Source organism: Lactuca serriola, chromosome 4 (genome assembly GCF_051521515.1).
Source record: "Lactuca serriola cultivar US96UC23 chromosome 4, Lser_US96UC23_V15, whole genome shotgun sequence".
Classification (NCBI taxonomy): domain Eukaryota; kingdom Viridiplantae; phylum Streptophyta; class Magnoliopsida; order Asterales; family Asteraceae; genus Lactuca; species Lactuca serriola.
This window is the reverse complement of record NC_136411.1, coordinates 259,417,595-259,435,543: the sequence shown is the minus strand read 5'-3', so window position 1 is coordinate 259,435,543 and position 17,949 is coordinate 259,417,595. Positions and strand designations below refer to the sequence as shown.

Genomic DNA, 17,949 nt, shown 5'->3' with positions numbered 1-17,949 from the left:
TCTTTTGAGTATCTTAGTGGGAGTAATGGGGTTTTTCCTAGGTGCGGAAGAACTAGAGCTCCAAGATACACTCTTTTTGGAGTTCTCAAGGAATCGAGAATTTTGCCTAGACTTAACTTCCTTTTTGTGAGCATTTCGTGCTTCCACTTTAGGATCTACCATATCCATCCTATTGAGCATTGGTTTTTTCTTGGATTGAGATGAGGATTTAGAAGTTTGACCAGCACTATGATTACTAAATTTTGGATCAATGGGAACCAACTTGGTTTTTGAAGTAACTAAGGATTCTGATTCACAAGAATCAGAGGAGACACAACTTGAGTTTTCAATTTTATCATCTGAGGATGCCCAAACAAACTTAGAGGCAGTCATTTCAGTTGTCATTGGAATGATTTCCTCAATCACACAATTGTTAGTAGGAATAGTTCTTGGAACATAATCAACACAGTTTGAAACATTGTGATGATATTCCGTGGTTCGATTCAGGTCCAGGTTTGTCAGAGGCGGAAGAGGCGTGAAATCAGAACACTTGACAACAATTGGTTGAAACTCGGGAATTAAGGAAGCAAAAGAATCTTTGTTTTCGTGAAGAGGTGACAAGGGAGAAACTGGAGTGTCTGAATGTTTGATGTTCGGAACCTCTCCGAAGAATGTCAAATTTTGCAATTCCTTCAAAGGACTAACATTTGGTTTTAGAAACTCGCTTCCGAGACCAGGTGCTTTAGACCATGGATGATGAAAATTATGCATCATCCGAATGTCAGCTTCAAGCATGTCTATGGAATTATGCAACACATCTATCTTAGCATTAAGACATTTGTTATCAGAAATCAAAACATTTTGTTCAGAATAGGTGATTTCACATTTATCTTTTAAAATGATACATTCATCGTTTGACATTACAATTTCACGCTCTAAAGACTCGATTTTCAGTTTTTTATCCTCGAAACGTAACTTAAGACGATTTAATTCACACTCCTTCTCACTCGCGTCTATGGATGATTCATAGGCTTTATAGATGGTGCTCATGTCTGTTTGAATCTGGGTTAGATAAGGTTCACAGATAGACAAATCAAAGTTATTATCAGAGATCATGGACTTTACCTACTGAACAATGCTTCGACCAGGTGGATCATTGGTGGCCATGTAGCAATAGTGAGGTTCATCAACATCATCTTCATCTTCTAACCCAGAAGACCAATAACCTTCATCACATTCAACCGTTTGTCTTGCCATTAGACACATATTCCTTCCAGTGACCATGTCATCATCATCCCCGGATGACCAATATCCTTCAACATCTCTCGAGACTATTGTCACAAATGCTTTTTCGCTTTCAGCCATCTCTTGAGCTTTTCGAACATAGTAGGTTGAATCCTTGATTTTTGGTTTTTGAGGAACATCAGCCAAACAATATTTAGCAAAATGGTTTGCATGTCCACACTTGTGACACATAATTTTAGGTTTGTCCGATTTGGAATTTTGAGAAGATTCCGGAGTAGATTTTAGCTTAGAGAGGTTTGGTTTGTATGTTGGAGGATTTTCCAAAGATGGCTTATGTCCCGGAGCTGAGTATGGATGAGGATTGTTATGGTGAGGAGCTTGGAATCTATATTGGTATGGTTTGAAGGAAGGGTTGAAAGGACGTTTGTATTTCATTGAGAGAAGAGCAAACTCCTATTGAAAATGGAGTTCAGAGTTTATGGCTTCAGTATCATCTGTAGGATAGATTTGTGTGGGTAAGATGGGTGCGGATGATTAAACTGATGGGACAATGGGTTTAAAAGGATCTGAAGTAGACAAGTTCAGAATGGTTGGTTCGAAAGAGCTAACAAGGGCAAGAGGACCTCCGGAGAGTTCCCTTATGGTTTGAGCAACATTAGATTCATGTCCTTGAAGCTCATCAAAAAGTTGATAGAGTTTCAACTTTTTCAAGGAACCATTGCTTTGGAGACAAGATTTTACATTTCCCTATCCTTTTCCGAGATTGTTTATGAATTTGAGATTATACTCCAATGGAGTTCGGACAATCCCATGAGCAGTCATGTTGTTGACCACGACGGATACTTTTACCGATATACCCCTTGGCTCCAAAATAGTAATCAAACTCCCAGATCATCTAAAATACATTATCGACACCCAAATGGGCCTAAATCTCTCTTTCCCAAATGCCCTAATCCTTGTGATAACCGATATTCGGGTCATTGCCCCGAATTAGGAAACGATTCAGAACAGGGTGTTACAAATCTTCCCCACTTAAATTACCTTTCAGCCTCGAAATCACTCCTCACCACCCTCCTGGATACCATCGTTCCAAAAAAAAACCTTCTAGTGTTGAACAAATCTATGATCCCATAACTGTCGATCCAATACATTACTGCTATAACTCTGAGGCCACATAACTTACCTGACCTCCCCACAGGTGGAGCCAATCCGAAACACAATCATAAGAGCCCTTTTTCTACCATTAGAATTAAAAATATCCTTTTGACCCTGAACCATCCACTAATATCCTGGGCATACAAATTCTTTAATCCATAACTTGTTTAAGTAAAGGTCTTTGCATATATACACTAACTACTCTCAATGCGAGTCTCAACCAAAAGCCAACTCGGTATCTAACTCATAACCTGAGATCCAATGATTTGTACTGGAATTCCACCCGAAATCTTCTTATTCATGGAAACCATTCACTAAACTGGGATGTAAAAAACCCCCAATCCACCGCTGAGACTGCCAGTCTCACACCTGGCCCAGACGCTAAGTTCCTTAAAGTTCAACTGATAAGGCTACCCTACCTTATGCACCACACTCGTGCAACTTACTGAGCAATTAGCCATCCCACTATAACCAAGATCCAATACCTCGACCCAACCTTGACTTGGACCACCAATGGTCCTCCTCCCATACCAAGGAAATGCTCTTTGGCAATATCGACTGCCTTGCCCTAGGCACAAGCTGATCCTCCTTTATACCAACGACCACCCCAACGATGGTCTATCTCAATCTGGCGAATACTACAATCCCATCACAGACTTACAACAATTCCACAACTATCTAATATCCTGGTGAATGCTACGGCTACCTCATAGTCTTACAACACTTCCACACTATCTGCCAATTCAGTGAATGCTACGACCACACCATAGTCTTACGACACTCCCATTCCGCCATGGTCACCGCCCATGGTCCTACCACACCTCTACCAAACCAGCCAAAATCATCTTGAGTCAATCCCACATCCAAATATATCCCAATCAGGTGTTCGAGTCCTACTTTGAACCCCAAATCCTTAATCAGACAAGAATATATAGAAAGGCTTTAACACCACCCTCAACCTGAGTCCACCCACATACCCGTCATGCGTCACTACTGACGTGAAAAGAAACACGAATATCCTTTCTTGTGCAATCCCTTAGGCCAAATGATTCTCCCTTATTTGGATTCGACTGCCCCCACTTGGATTCCAACTGTTGACAGCCTGAGCTTACCGGTACATGCGTTCCATTACTAGCCAATCTCGATGATCGCACCACTCTTGAAATCTTAATGAATACTCCCCAAAATCTCAGCAAGTCCAATAACCCTAATCGTTTCCCATGATACAACACCACCACCTTAAGTCCTTTATGCTGGTGACAAAGACTAATATTCTTGCTCTGAGCTGACAATCTTCACTCTCGACTTCCCATCCTTAGAAGGACTTATGCATTCTAACGATCCCCGAGCCTTTCGATTATGAAATTTCCCCCTGAAAATTCTAGTGACCAACAAACTCATGTGACTACCACCACATCTTCTTGCTACTGCTCCTTCCCTAGTAATGGTAGTGATCGGACCCAAAGGTCCTTCCATAGACGACTGTTGATCCTACCTGAACAAGTGTTAACACGATTGAACGTTGACTTCATTGAAGAACTAATCCTGCTAATTCGTCCATAGATCCTCCAAGAGATACCCCCGAATTAACCCCCTCAAATATCTGGAATAACAACCAAACAAACTAAATCCTGCTCAGCAAGATACGACCCACTAATAACTCCTGCCATGCAAAAAAATGGCATATACAATTCCCGATGATATAACCCTGGCAATAACAGAGGACAAAACCAAAGATGATGCTTACCCATACCAAAACAAGATTCCAAGGCAATATAATTACTGATAATAATCATGAATAAGCAAAAGACAACATAACATGCCCACAATAGCATCTAATGAAACTCCGGCCTCCCCTGGCTGATACTATAATGCTCGGCTCCTTGCTGCTGGGGTTTCTACCCTACTCTCATGACCATCAATAATCCTCAATATAACTGGAGCAGGTGCCCTCACTGCTCCACCCCTCAACATCAGATAGTCGACCCTTTTGTGACCTACCTGGCTGCAGTGAAAACACATTGGAACCGACCCACAGGGCAGTCCCTACTAAAACGACCAATCTGACCACAACTGAAACATCATCGGCCTGTCTCCTCGTATCCTTCCTCATAGGTCCTCCTACACTTGGCACAACAGACCTGACCCTAGTGGCCTCCCAAAAGAGAATATTGAGTCTTGCGCCTCTTCACCTGACCCACAGAAATCTGAATCCGCTCTGGCTTCCTCTTCCCGAGGTGCTCCAAATCAATCTCACGCTCTTGGTCTCTAGAAATAATAACATCCAGGGTATCACACCATGACAAACTCATAAACTCTCTGATGTCAATCCTCATCCTATCATGATACCTTACCTTCAACATTTCCTCGCCTGCCGCATACTGTAAAAACATCAAGGCTCCTTCCCGGAACTTGGCAGTGATCTCTGCCACAGTCTCAATCACCTGGCGAAGGTCCTGAAACTTGCCCGTCAACTAATTCACTTCAATAGCTGGTGCGAAATCGTCCCTAAACTGGATCACAAACTCATCCCAAGTCATCGTCTCCAAGGCTTCTCCTCCCAAAGCAAAGTCTACCTCCTCCTACCAATCTCAGGCTCTGTCTTTCAGAAGACAGGAGGCAAATCCGACCTTCGACCCCTCGAGGCAGAAACTTGTCTGAAAAGCGTTAGGCATATTAGTTAACCATCTCCTACTGGCAATGGGGTCCTTTTACCCAAAGAACTTAGGAGCTCCACAAGCACAAAACTCACAGAAAGAAAGAGTGCGAGCTCCAACAATAGCCATAATCTCAGCACAAAACATGCCCATACACTCATCCATAATCTCTATGATCCCCTCCTTGACTTAACAAAAAAAACATAGGCGTTTGCTCCAAGATACCACGGGTAATCTCCAACAAGATGAACTCTCGCATCCGGTCATCGATCGACTTAGTACCTGCACTTGAGCCCGAATTTGAACCTCCTTCTGAGTTCTCATCTCCATTTTAAAAAAACAACTATGCAAATGATCAGAACATAACCAAGAATCCTTATCCAACAAGCTTCCTAGACTCTCCATGACTCTCCTCGATTCAAGTATGGATAATGTGCTTTCAGTAGTACGGGCCCAATACTACCTTCCATACTTATCCATACTTTCCTCGAGAATCATATCGAATCCTCCAAGTCACCTTCTCAAACTAATACTCCAAGTACTCGTTGAACAACGCAACTACACCCACTGAAGCACTTCCTAGGCTTTCCTAGGTTTCCGACCTTACCCTATCACCAGCTGCTGAGAAACTCCCCATTATGTCAGTTAACCACTTCATGAATACCATCATATGCAAAAAAGCTTAGATAATCCTTCGAGTAAAATACTCATCCCTACAACGGTTAAACTCAAACTAGAGTTGTGCAATATGGTCAAATCCATCACTCTGAGATTATTCAACCCTTATCATATGTGACTTAACATATTCACTTAACAACTAAATCACATCACTTAAGAGTTCCTCAAAGCACAAAGCAAGTAGCATTCATGCAGTAGCACTCCAATCCATAGACTAATTAAGAAGGCCTCTCAAGCTTACTAGCTAACAATGTCTTCATTGCACTAACATTCTTCCTAGATTCTTCTAGGTCAACCCCAACACTACTCCCTACTACCAGTTGCAGAAGGAACTCCCCTAACACCCTCTAAATAGCTTGTGAATACAATTACATATCACCGTCACCAGATAATTCTTCGAATGAAAGGTCTCACACTACAGCGGTTGGACTCAAACAAGAGTTGTGACATAGTGTTAAAACCTAAACTTCTAAAATTATATAGTCTCAATCATATGTAACTTAGTATATTCGCTTACTGGTTAGCCAAAGTTAATGGGAGCCCCTAAAATCACAAAGTAGAACCTGTATATGCCATCTTATTAATGTCTGGCCAGTACTAGCATGCAAGTCTACAAGCTTATACAACAGGCATAAAAAGGCAACTCTCCTAGATCCTTAGCCCTAGTATTGCATGCGATTCTCATAACATATAACATAACAAAATGTATGGGTATTATGGGAATCACTTACTTGATCTTGGTTGATTGCACGCACCACACCCCTTTCTTTTATTAGAAAATTCTTTAATAAAATAGTTATTTTTTATGAAAAATTTACCAAACCCTCAGTTTGAGTTCAGACATACCCGAGAGTGTGCATGAATCCCTCAAAACAAGGCTCTAATACCAACTTGTAACGCCCCAAAAATTATGAGGTAAAATTTTCATTTTTAATACAATCAAAACACCAATTATCTTTTGCTCAAACATTTGAAAGTATTTCATAATAAAAAAGTCATCAGAGTACAATACCAAACTCATCACAATGCAAAATCATGTATGGATGCATCGCGATCAAGCCAATCCCTTTCCTTTCAAACTAGAAGTACCTGAAACATATATGGGTGCCAACCTACCCCTTTTGTCTATTTCAACCGGATACTACCAAGAATATTTGGGTGCTGGCCTACCCCTTCGGTATTCTCAACTGAATACTGCCAAGCATATATGGGTGCTGTCCTACCCCTTTGGTCTATCTCAACCAGATACTGCCAAGCATATATGGGTGCTTTCCTACCCCTTCGGTCTATTTCAACCGGATACCAAATCTATTTCACCCGTACTACTACCACATAATATCATAACAACAATCACAAAGTCATTAAGAAATTATAGGCATAACTGATAGTTATCACACAAACAATCACAACATTACAACATAAACTAGTGGGTTGGCCTTGGTGCCTTCGACCCACGACTACTGCAAAGGAAGACTCACCTCAAACCGTTGATAACCAACTAACTGCTCGGTCCGATGAACCAGATAACCTCACACCAACTAACAATGAATACAATCTTAATTAATAATTAAGCCGATAGCTCAAAACCCGAGGCCCAATCCAATATCCAACTTCCTAAAGGGTAAAAGACCATTTTTACCCTTTCCTTACTTAACCCAAAGCCAAGGCCCAACCCATTTATTCAAAAAGCCCTATATAGCCTAATATGGACCAACTTCCTAATTGGGCCCAAAAACCATCATAGGACCAATACCAAGAAAGCCTACAGACTATCAATTCCCCAAAGTCAGAAGTCCAATGGCGCAACAAGGCCCAAACCTTTAAAAGGCCCAAAAGCAACTGATGGCTGATAGATCCCCGAAATAAAAAGTCAAAACAACACCCAATCAACAATTTGGTTCCAATCCATAACCATAAATCCATTACTAGGGTAAATGACCAATTTACCCCTCACCTACTTTTGGACCAAAACTTAGGCCCAAACCTAATAGTCCACAAGGCCTAAATACCAAAAACTACCCAAGGTCCAATCTATGGCCCAATTTTCCACATTTGGCCCAAATCCATATTAGGCCTCCATAAATAGATATCAACCCAAAACCTAATGGCCCAACAGGGCGCAAAACAACAAAGCCCAAAAGAGGGCGCAAACCAAAGCCCAAAAACCGAAATCCCACTCTGCTGAGTACGCAGCTTGTACGCTAAGTGTATTGGATTAAAAGCTTGCACGCTGCATGTACAGGCTTGTACGCGCAGCGTACTCCTCCTTTTTGACCAACTCTCAATTCTAGCTCTTAATCCATTAAGACAAGACGTCCAGAACCTCATAATAGCTAAATATAAGTGATTTGATCCACAAAGTTAAATGCTTTAAACCTTTGCATGGCTTAATGAATCCCAAACACCAAAGATGAATTCTAAGGTTAAAATTACTCCAAAATGTCTTAAAAACCTCTTAATACCTTAAGACGTTACTCCAAACTTCCAGATCTGATCTGATTCAAAGTGACTTTTTAAGTCATAAAGTTCATGAATTTATGACTTAACATGACTTAATGGGACCCAAATCGAAACCCTAAGTCCCAAGCTTCAGCAAAAGGCTACCAAATCATGCATGGAAGGTTTATACTCATCAAGATTCAAACTTTATGACTCCATAACCCCAACAAAATCCAAATATGAAGCTTAAAGGTTCTCGGGTAACTTCTACTCACAAGAACCACCACAAAACCAAAATCATAACAAAGTGCCACTTAACTAGATCTAAAAGAAAGAGTTGCCAAGGTTGAGACTTTATACCTCCAGAAGTTAGATCTAGGTGCACAAAGTCTGGATCTAAAAGCTCCAAGTCAAACAATGACTCTTCAAGAAGTTCCTTCTTCCTTCTCAAGCACCAAAACACACATAAATCACTTCGAAGCTCTAAAATCACTCAAATGGGGGGTTAAGGGTCGATTTCTAGGGTTTAGAGGGATGGAGGTTGAGGATATTAGGGTTAGGTTATGAGATAAGGAGCTTAAATAGGGTCCAAGACCCAAAAATAGGGTTTAGGTCTGATTGGAGTACGCCCAACATACATATGCTATGCCCAGCGTACTCCGAAGAACACCCGCGACCATCCTAGTCAGTATGCCCAGTGTACGCCGAGGAACGCCCCATGTACTGCTCTCTTCACTAGTACGTCACGTGTACCCGGCTAAACCTTAAAACCACCAAACTTACAAAGGCCATAACTTCTTCGTTATAAGCCAATTTCTGATGATCCTTATATCTACGAAAAGGTAACGAGAATCCCTACACTTCTATCAACTCCTACCATCCTTAAAGATCTTCCTAACAAAAATCCAATTTCAACAAAAACCCAAACTGCCACTTTACCGAAATACCCCTAAGCTCTAATACCTGAACCGAACACCCAGCTGACTTCAAATACATCACTCGCACCAAAATGGGTCGAAATCTCACCTTTTCAAAGGCCCTAATCCTTATGATGATCGATCTTTAGGCTACAACCTCGAATTAGGAATCGGTTATGGTCCAACACAACTCATCAAGATGACATTTTTTTGAACAAGGGACTTCCCAAATGCCAAGATCCAACATACTAAGTTGTTGGAGTAGCCCATACTCACAAGGATGACTCTAAGGACTAAAATGAGCCCAAAATACTCCTTAAACTAGATCTAACACCTAGAGTCATCAAGTTAGAAACTTTATACCTTCAGAAGGTAGATCAAAATGCACAAAGGCTGGATCCAAAAGCTCTAAGCAATCCCACACTTCTCCAAGAAGCTCCTTCTTCTTCAAAGATCACCAAAATGCAATAAATACCACCAAAATCTTAAAAACCACACCAATGGAGGCTAGGATTTCGATTCTAGGGTTTAAAGGGATGGAGGCTGAAGATAATATGGTTTGGTGTTGAGTTGAGGAGCTTAAATAGGGTCCAAGATCCTAAATTAGGGTTTGGCTTTGACTGGAGTAAGCCATGCGTAACTATGGTACGACTAGCGTACTCTAAGGAGCAACCACGACTCCATTGCCTAGTACACCCTGTGTACTCCCCAAGTGCGCCCCGCTTACTAGGCTGGCCCCTAATCCTTCAAACTTCTGAATGTCATATCTTCCTCGTTTTAAGTCCGATTTCGACGATCCTTATATCCACGAAAAGGTGACAAGAAGCTCTACATTTCTATCAAATCATCCTTTCCTTAAAACTTCCCGAACTAAAATCCAAAATCCAACAAAAGCCTGGACTGACACCTTTACCGATATACCTCCTTAGCTCCAAAACAAAAACCAAACTCCTGGATCATCTGAAATATATTACCCACACCCATATGGTTTAAACCTATCTTTTCTAAAGGCTCTAATCCTTGTGATAATCGATATTCTGGTCATAACTGCGAATTAGGAAATGATTCGGAATAGGGTGTTACAATTATAATGATATGTTAGATAGGTATCCTAGTAAACAGGATGTAGTATACGGTAGTGATCTGTAGATTTGCTTGTTTTTCTGATGATTGGTTATATGTTTACCTGTTTGTTGGATACATGTTATATGTTATGTATATATCGAAATAATATGGTTTGGTTGACATAATACTGCTTTGTGCAGTAGCTAAAAAACCCGGGAGCAAGCCAGACATATGTTGTGGGCCTGAAGGGAAAGCCAGACTTATGATGTGAGCTCGGGAGCAAGCCAAATATGAGATGTCTGGCTGAAAGGAAAGCCAAACTCATACTGTGGGCTCAGGGGTAATCTAGTCTATTAGTTGTGGACCCAGTATATGTTGTTATATGTTGTGTGTGTTCGTACTTTGGGGGAACTCACTAAGCTTTGGCTTATTGTTTCAGTTTATTGTTTCAGGTACTTCTAATGATTAGGGCAAGGCAAAGGCGTGATCGTGCACATCCTCTGGTTTTATGCTGTTTGGATTTTGGGATACTCTGATTACTAAAATACAATTTTGAAACAATGGTTTTGCAAACATTTATGGTTCTGGGTTGTTTTTGAAAAGTTAAAATTTATTATAATTTTTCGAATGTTACAAATGTGAGAAAAAAGTTTAACTTGTATCTAAATATTTGTTATTCTTTAAAAGTTTATTCAATCAATATTATGATAGAATAACATTTTATATATTCTAATAGAATAACATTATGACAGACATAACTATTCTTCTAATAAATTAATATTCTAACAAAATAAAATCGGCTTTTGGTTTTACGTAAGAATTGAAATCGAATTAATTAAAAAAATCAAAAGTTTTAAATCAAGAGAATTAAATATATCCTAAAATATAGAAATTTTCTTTTTTAAATTGATGTTAGTTGAGTAAAATACTCTTACAATGAAATTAGATGGTATTTTTCGATTATCTTTAATTCAATAATATTTATTAATTATCTTCTTAAAATAACAAAAATAATTGGTACACAATCAATCATACATCTACATAATAAATAGTTAGAATATAATAATCTAACACACACACACACAAACACACACACACACACACACACATATATATATATATATATATATATATATATATATATATATATATATATATATATAGGTGCAAACGAGCCGAGCCCGAGCCCGAGCCTGGCCAGGCTCGACTCGGGCTCGTTTAACTTCTAAGAGGCTCGAGCTCGTAAATAATTATACAAGCTCGACTCGGGCTCGGGCTCGGCTCGTTTTTTTTTGACTTGCCTAAATAAGCTTAAGCTCGGCTCGAGCTCGTTAAGAAGCTTGTTTACTAATACCCTAAATTCCTAATACACAAATATGCTTTTATTTTAATATATAAAAAAATAAGAAATTATATTATACAAAGGCTCGTTTAGGCTCGCGAGCCTAATCGGGCTTAGTGAAATAGGCTCGAGCTCGAGCTCGTTTAATAAACGAGCTTAATATTAAGCTCGAGCTCGGCTCGGGCTCGTCTAAAATCGGTTTCGAATCGAGCTTTTAGCGATCTGATCCCGAGTAGCTCACGAGTAACTTGACTCGTTTGCACCCTATATATATATATATATATATATATATATATATATATATATATATATATATATATATATATATATATATATACTATCTTATAAAACAAATTCCACTATTTCTAAAAATAGATTGAATAAAATGATAATATTTTTTTAAGACGTCCAAATCATTAAGCTAATTGTACAACTAATCACTAATAAAATAATATTAAAATTTAAACAAACTTCTAAAAATCTTCTCTTCCAAGGTTTTGACAAGATCTTTTTTCATCCAAATAAATACTCAACACCCTATAATTTGGTCATTTCATGAATTTTCTTTACTTTTAATATGACATGTTTCCTAAAACAAACTAATGATTGAATTGAAAATAATCAATCTCCATCGAAAAGAAATTAATTGTCGAAACAAACTATTTGTCGTCCGCCGCTTTGCGCGGGTAAACGGCTAGTATATATATATATATATATATATATATATATATATATATATATATATATCTTACTATATTATTATACAAACCTTACTATTTCCATAAATAGATTTAAGACGTCTAAACCATTAAGCTTACCGTACAAATAACCAAGCCAATCTTATCTCATTATTTAAGTTTGGTTTCATTCAAAAATTCAAAAAAATAACAAAAATAGAAATAATCCACTTTTTCCACGGGGTATTATCTCTAGATAAACCAAATCTTACTGCGACGTTTATGCATCACATGAAATTTAAATCTCGTGAATAATTCAAAGTTGAACCAGCATTCCCTTGATTTCAGTCCAATTGAATTGGTAAAAACCAATTTGAATTGGTCAAAACCAACCGAATCGGTATATAAAATCTCAGTCTTCTTCACTACCCGCAAATACCACCTCCATCAGATCATTCTCCTCGGCCATAAACCCTAGCCACCACAATCTTCAAAGTCCTTCATCGGAAACCATCACAAGACATCACCCGCTCCGCCATCGACCATCAAAATCACAATCCGGTGGCAGAGAATCAACAGTTGGTCTACGCATATATGGCAGGATGAATGAAATCACACAGGTATACTCTTGATTTTTTGATTTTGTGAGTTGGCTATCCCTTTCTGGCTAACTATCAAATCTGTAGCACAAGTCGAATTCCACTAATAAAAAAGTTAAAAGTCAAGAGGTGATATATAGAACAAAAAACCCTGATTTATTCTTCCCTTCGGTGTGAATCACAAATCAGTCCAATGACTCCCATCTCCTCTTCTCCCATGGTACATGTAAAAGAATCATTTATTAGGTTTGATTAAAAGTTTATTTTCTTGATTATTTGATCTCTCTCTCTCTCTCTCTCTCTCTCTCTGAATGTGTGTATGTGTATTTATTTGGTTCGTTGAGTTGTTTATGTGATTTCTGTCTTCGAAATCTTGTATTCGAGCTTTTGGAAATATTTTCTTATATATTTCTTGGATTTATTATTATTTTTTTTTACTTATAGTGCTTATATAATTCAACAGGTCTGATGGGCAACGGAAGTGGTAGACGTCCACAACCTTTTGTTTCCTAAGAATATTGGTGGTTTTTTCAAGCCATATGTTATTGACGAGTAAGGATATAGATATTTGTTATGTGTTGGTTAGAGTATCAGATTGCCTTTTGGATTTGAATTTTGTTTCTAGGAGATTTGTTAGGACATGTTTTAGTTGGCTTATGTTTGTATTTATCAATACATGTACAAGCAATGTGAAAGGTAAATATTCGAATTTCTATAGGATGTTCATTTCAGAACCATAAATTTTGCTTAAGTTTTTAATGCTAAATATTTCAAGTAAAGTTTAAGATGCAGAATTTTAGAGAATTAAAAGTTATTGTTTCTATGTAATTACCATATCTTTTGTTAAGCATTAAATGAGACGCAAAGTACGAATAAAGGAGCATTTTGTTTCTTTTCATTATTTTTTTTTTGTCTAATTTAGTATTTAAATAAGTTATTATTACATTGGTAACAGAGTTGAAGAAATAGTGGACGAAAGCTTTATTTGCATCCGTGATGATATGGTCAATCCATATACTGATAAAAAAATCATTGGATGTTTTGATTGATAAAGTCTTTCTGAATCATATTATATCATCTAGCGGACAATAGTATCCACAAAAAAATGATAGTGTTGATGAGATTAATGATTACTTGACCGAGCGATTCTACATAGAATAGAGAATTTACTATTGTATCGATGAAGCCATAGATGATAAATATGGCTTCTATCCGCTGGAATTCTTGAACTCGCTCACTGTTAGTGGTTTACCCCCTTATTACCTGTAAGTGAAAGTTGGATACCCGATCATACTGTTACGAAATATTGACCCAACAAATAAATTGTGTAATGGCACCCGATTGATATGCAAAAGCTTTCAGTAGAATGTCGTTGATGCAGAAATAGATGTTGATCAACATGCTAGCTAGAGGATATTTTTGTCAAAGCTTACTCTATCTCCGTCTGATGATGACATGTTCTCATTCAAGCCGAGGAGGAAACAACTTCCTATTCGATTATGCTTTGTGATTGTAACACCCTGTCTCAGATCATTCTGTGATTCAGGAGCGTGGACTGTAATTCGGTTATGTACAGTCTTTGGGGCTTTAAGAAGTATAATTTCAACTTTATTGGAAGATGATATGGTTAGCATTGGGATCAAGGCTTGTGAATTGTGTAATTGGGCCTGAGGTTAGACTGAATGAAATTATGTGTACGGCCACTTGCGAGGGTTAAGGTTATAAGTTCGACATGTGGCGGACCAAGGTAATAAGATTGGGTTGTAGACCTCTTCACCTTTCTGTGGATATAAAGAACGCCGAAATCGAAAATGAAACGAGATAGTTATGATCGTTTAAAGTTGAAGTGGAAGGGGGGAAAGTGTGTGTCACGACGTGAGCCATGGATGGTTACGACGTGACAAGCAAAGAATGGATCGCGTATCTGGACCATTCTCACGATGTGAGCCAGGGAAGCTTCACGTCATGAGGAATGCTTTTTAGGTCAATTCGTCTGAGTTGGTGTTAGTTCGATATGGGATCGGTCTTAGTGAATACTCTTGACGTGACCAAGGGCTGGTCATGACATGAGAAGCAGTTGTGGGGAATTTGGCTTTGACTTTAACTTTGACTTTGATCGTTGACCTGGGTTGGCTTTTTGGACCCAATGTCTAGATTTTAGACTAAGGTTGGACCTTGTATGATTTGATAGGTGAGTTTTAGCATCGGTTGTGTGGTTGTGAGCTATGGTTTAGTTGATATCGTAATTCAAGTGAGTCTCCTCTCAGTGTTTAGTGGGTCGAAGGCACTAATGCCGACTCATGGATTATTATTGTTATGTTAGTTGTCTGTGTGACACTTGCATGTAGTATGTGGGCTAGGCCCAAAGGTATGTGCTAGGCCCAAGTATGAGGGCTAGGCCCATGTATATGGGTTAGGCCTAGATATATGAGCTAGGCCTAATAGCATATATGGTGGGTTAGACCTGTATTTGTATGGTATGTGGTATTTTTGGGGAACTCACTAAGCTTTGTGCTTACGGTTTTGTGTTTACAACTTTACATGCTTCAACTACTTCTGGTTTTCAAAAAGAAGAGCTTGACTCAATCGCACTGCATCACTCGAAGTTTATTTTCCTGCATTGACTTGAACACTATGATCATTTGAGAATGTTTATACTATGCTTAACTTTTGAAATAAATGGTTGATTGAATTGAGAGTAACGTAAAAAAAATGAAATTTTTTATTTATAATTTTTGGGACGTTACAACAATGACAATCAATAAAGCTCAGGGACAAACAATTATGAATGTAGGTATTTATCTACCACACTCGATATTCTCGGATGGTCAGCTTTATGTTGCATTGTCCATATGGGTACATGACAATACAAAAGTGATAGTGAAGCCTAACGAAAATATCAAAGGTGATGGAGTCTATACAACAAACGTTGTATATAAAGAAATGTTGTGAGATCAATAATGTATTAGTAGTTATGTGATTTTACACATTTACATATTTAGTGTATTCTTATATAATTTTATTATTTTTGTTTGAACAACTTACACAAATATTTTGTGTCGACTTGAACCGTTTATATCAGTTATTTGATGTATCATGTCAAAAATAACATCAAAGTTGGATTTTATTGTCTTGGACATGTCCTTTCTTTTGGAACATAACATTTTTGTAAAGGAAAAATATCATCGAAAACAACTATTCGCCACCGCCGCTTTGCGCAGGTAACGACTAGTATATATATATATATATATATATATATATATATATATATATATATATATATATATATATATATATATATATATATAATATCTAATCTAATATTTAAGGTATCCTCCAGCTACTACATATCAATAATCGACAATAATAAAAACTAAACAATCAATGCATACATTGTAGAAAGAGGGATGAAGATGACGTGTTGCACTTAAAAATATGATAAAATTCCAACAATTTAGAAGTAAATGATCCACCAATTTAGACGTAGGGACAATATAATCAATTTTTTAGTTATTATAATTATTTTAAGACATAAAAACAATTATAAACTATTAAAAATATTTTAAAAAACGATTTGGACAAATATGATTATTTGAAGATTTATGAAAGATAAACATGTTGATCATAGTTATCGTTTTTTCTTAAATAATAACCATAGGTTCTAATACCAAAGTACTAAATAACTTGATTTTAAAAAAAAAATAGAATCATTTGTAAATGACCAAATTGTTCACAAAGATTCTAATGCCTATGGAAGATCCGAACAAAAGCAAAAGTAACGTTGTAATTTTGTATCTTATCCAAAAATGTAAAATAATGTGGAATAGATATCAGCTCTAAATCTCCTGATATATATTCATCGTTGACTCAATATAGTTATCTATCATTTATGATAAAAAAGAAATCACTAAAATCAAACCAACTCATCCAACACTATCTTTGTTTGTTCCATTGACAGAGAGCAGAAAAACATCAAAATCTCATGAATGGTGATCTACGGCCAACCCAATGCACCAATTTCGAACAAGTTCTATTTTTCTTGCTTCTAAGATCACCTGAGAGCCCTTTCTCATTTTCCTTCAACAACTTCCAAAGTACATGTACGTCCTCGTATTCACATCTCATAATCTCATGGTGTAGCCTTCCCAGCCCTACATCCAAAACAAACACTTCAAATCTAGAATGGAAAAACACATAGATCTAGAATGAAATTATAGGACGGTTTACCAAATCAAATATATCTTAGTGATGATTTAAGATATCAATACTTTTTCTAGGACAAAGTAATTAAATGTAAAATTAAATTATCCTCAAATTATGTTGTAATTTAGTAGAACAATCTGCTTCCTTAATGCCAATTATGAAACAAAAGAATAAACTCCGATGTAACAAATTAGAACCAAAAAACGACACAATGAAAGCCACATGTAAGGAATTGAATTACCGGATTTTGGAACTCCGAAACGCACAGCTACACGGATCCAAATTTTTCGAAGATAGATAGTGAACTTCTGCCACCACTTGATCACCTTCTATCAATCATGAAATATTTTCTTCAGATTGCCAAATATTTAAAAACATAAATGCAGGTAATATGCATGATTATGGAAGAAAATAGATTGAAATTTTGGTATAAATGAAAAAGAGACCTGTACTTGAGATTTTCGAGGTAAAATCATTGTTGATGTAGATTGTAGAGGGAGGAGCAGTTCATATGTAATTAGCTTGTTTTGGTTGATTAATTCATGGATGCCACGTTTCTTTCCATGGGTACTACTACGCGGAAAGCGTGTAGATAATCTTTATGCGGCCCTACCAATGGCCTAGTCAAGTAGAGTGTTTGGTTTGATATTTATTTGTTGGATTTTCTATCTATATCCACTCGATTTCCTTTACTATAATCATAAAACAATGTAAACAATGGGCTGTTTGCAATTGTTTATTTAAAATAATTTATGTTTTCTTAATGAAAAATTTATTAGTTTATGTGTTGATGAAACTCGGTTTAAAAGAAAAAAGACTTTGTATTAATATAACTATATATTAAAATTTAATAATTTAATGTTTGTGGGTGTTTTTACCCGTTAATATATTTTTACTTTGTAAAATAATATTTTACGCCTCTTTAATTTTTAAATTACTTTATAAAATAATATTTTTTTTCCTCTCTACTTATTAAAATGTTATTTTGATCCT

At 37.2% G+C, this 17,949-nt stretch overlaps 1 long non-coding RNA gene across 2 annotated transcripts; it reads right to left on the bottom strand.

Moving 5' to 3' along the window:
- Positions 1 to 16,519: 16,519 nt before the first annotated feature.
- Positions 16,520 to 17,575, bottom strand: LOC145100592 (uncharacterized). 2 transcript variants are annotated; one of them, XR_013705148.1, is made up of 3 exons: positions 17,403 to 17,575; positions 17,198 to 17,285; positions 16,520 to 16,904 (listed from the first exon to the last, which is right to left on the bottom strand). It is a non-coding gene; the product is annotated as an uncharacterized LOC145100592 (long non-coding RNA). The 2 variants fall into 2 exon arrangements; XR_013705149.1 differs by having other exon boundaries at positions 17,198 to 17,282; positions 17,403 to 17,574.
- Between the last annotated feature and the right edge of the window lie 374 nt (positions 17,576 to 17,949).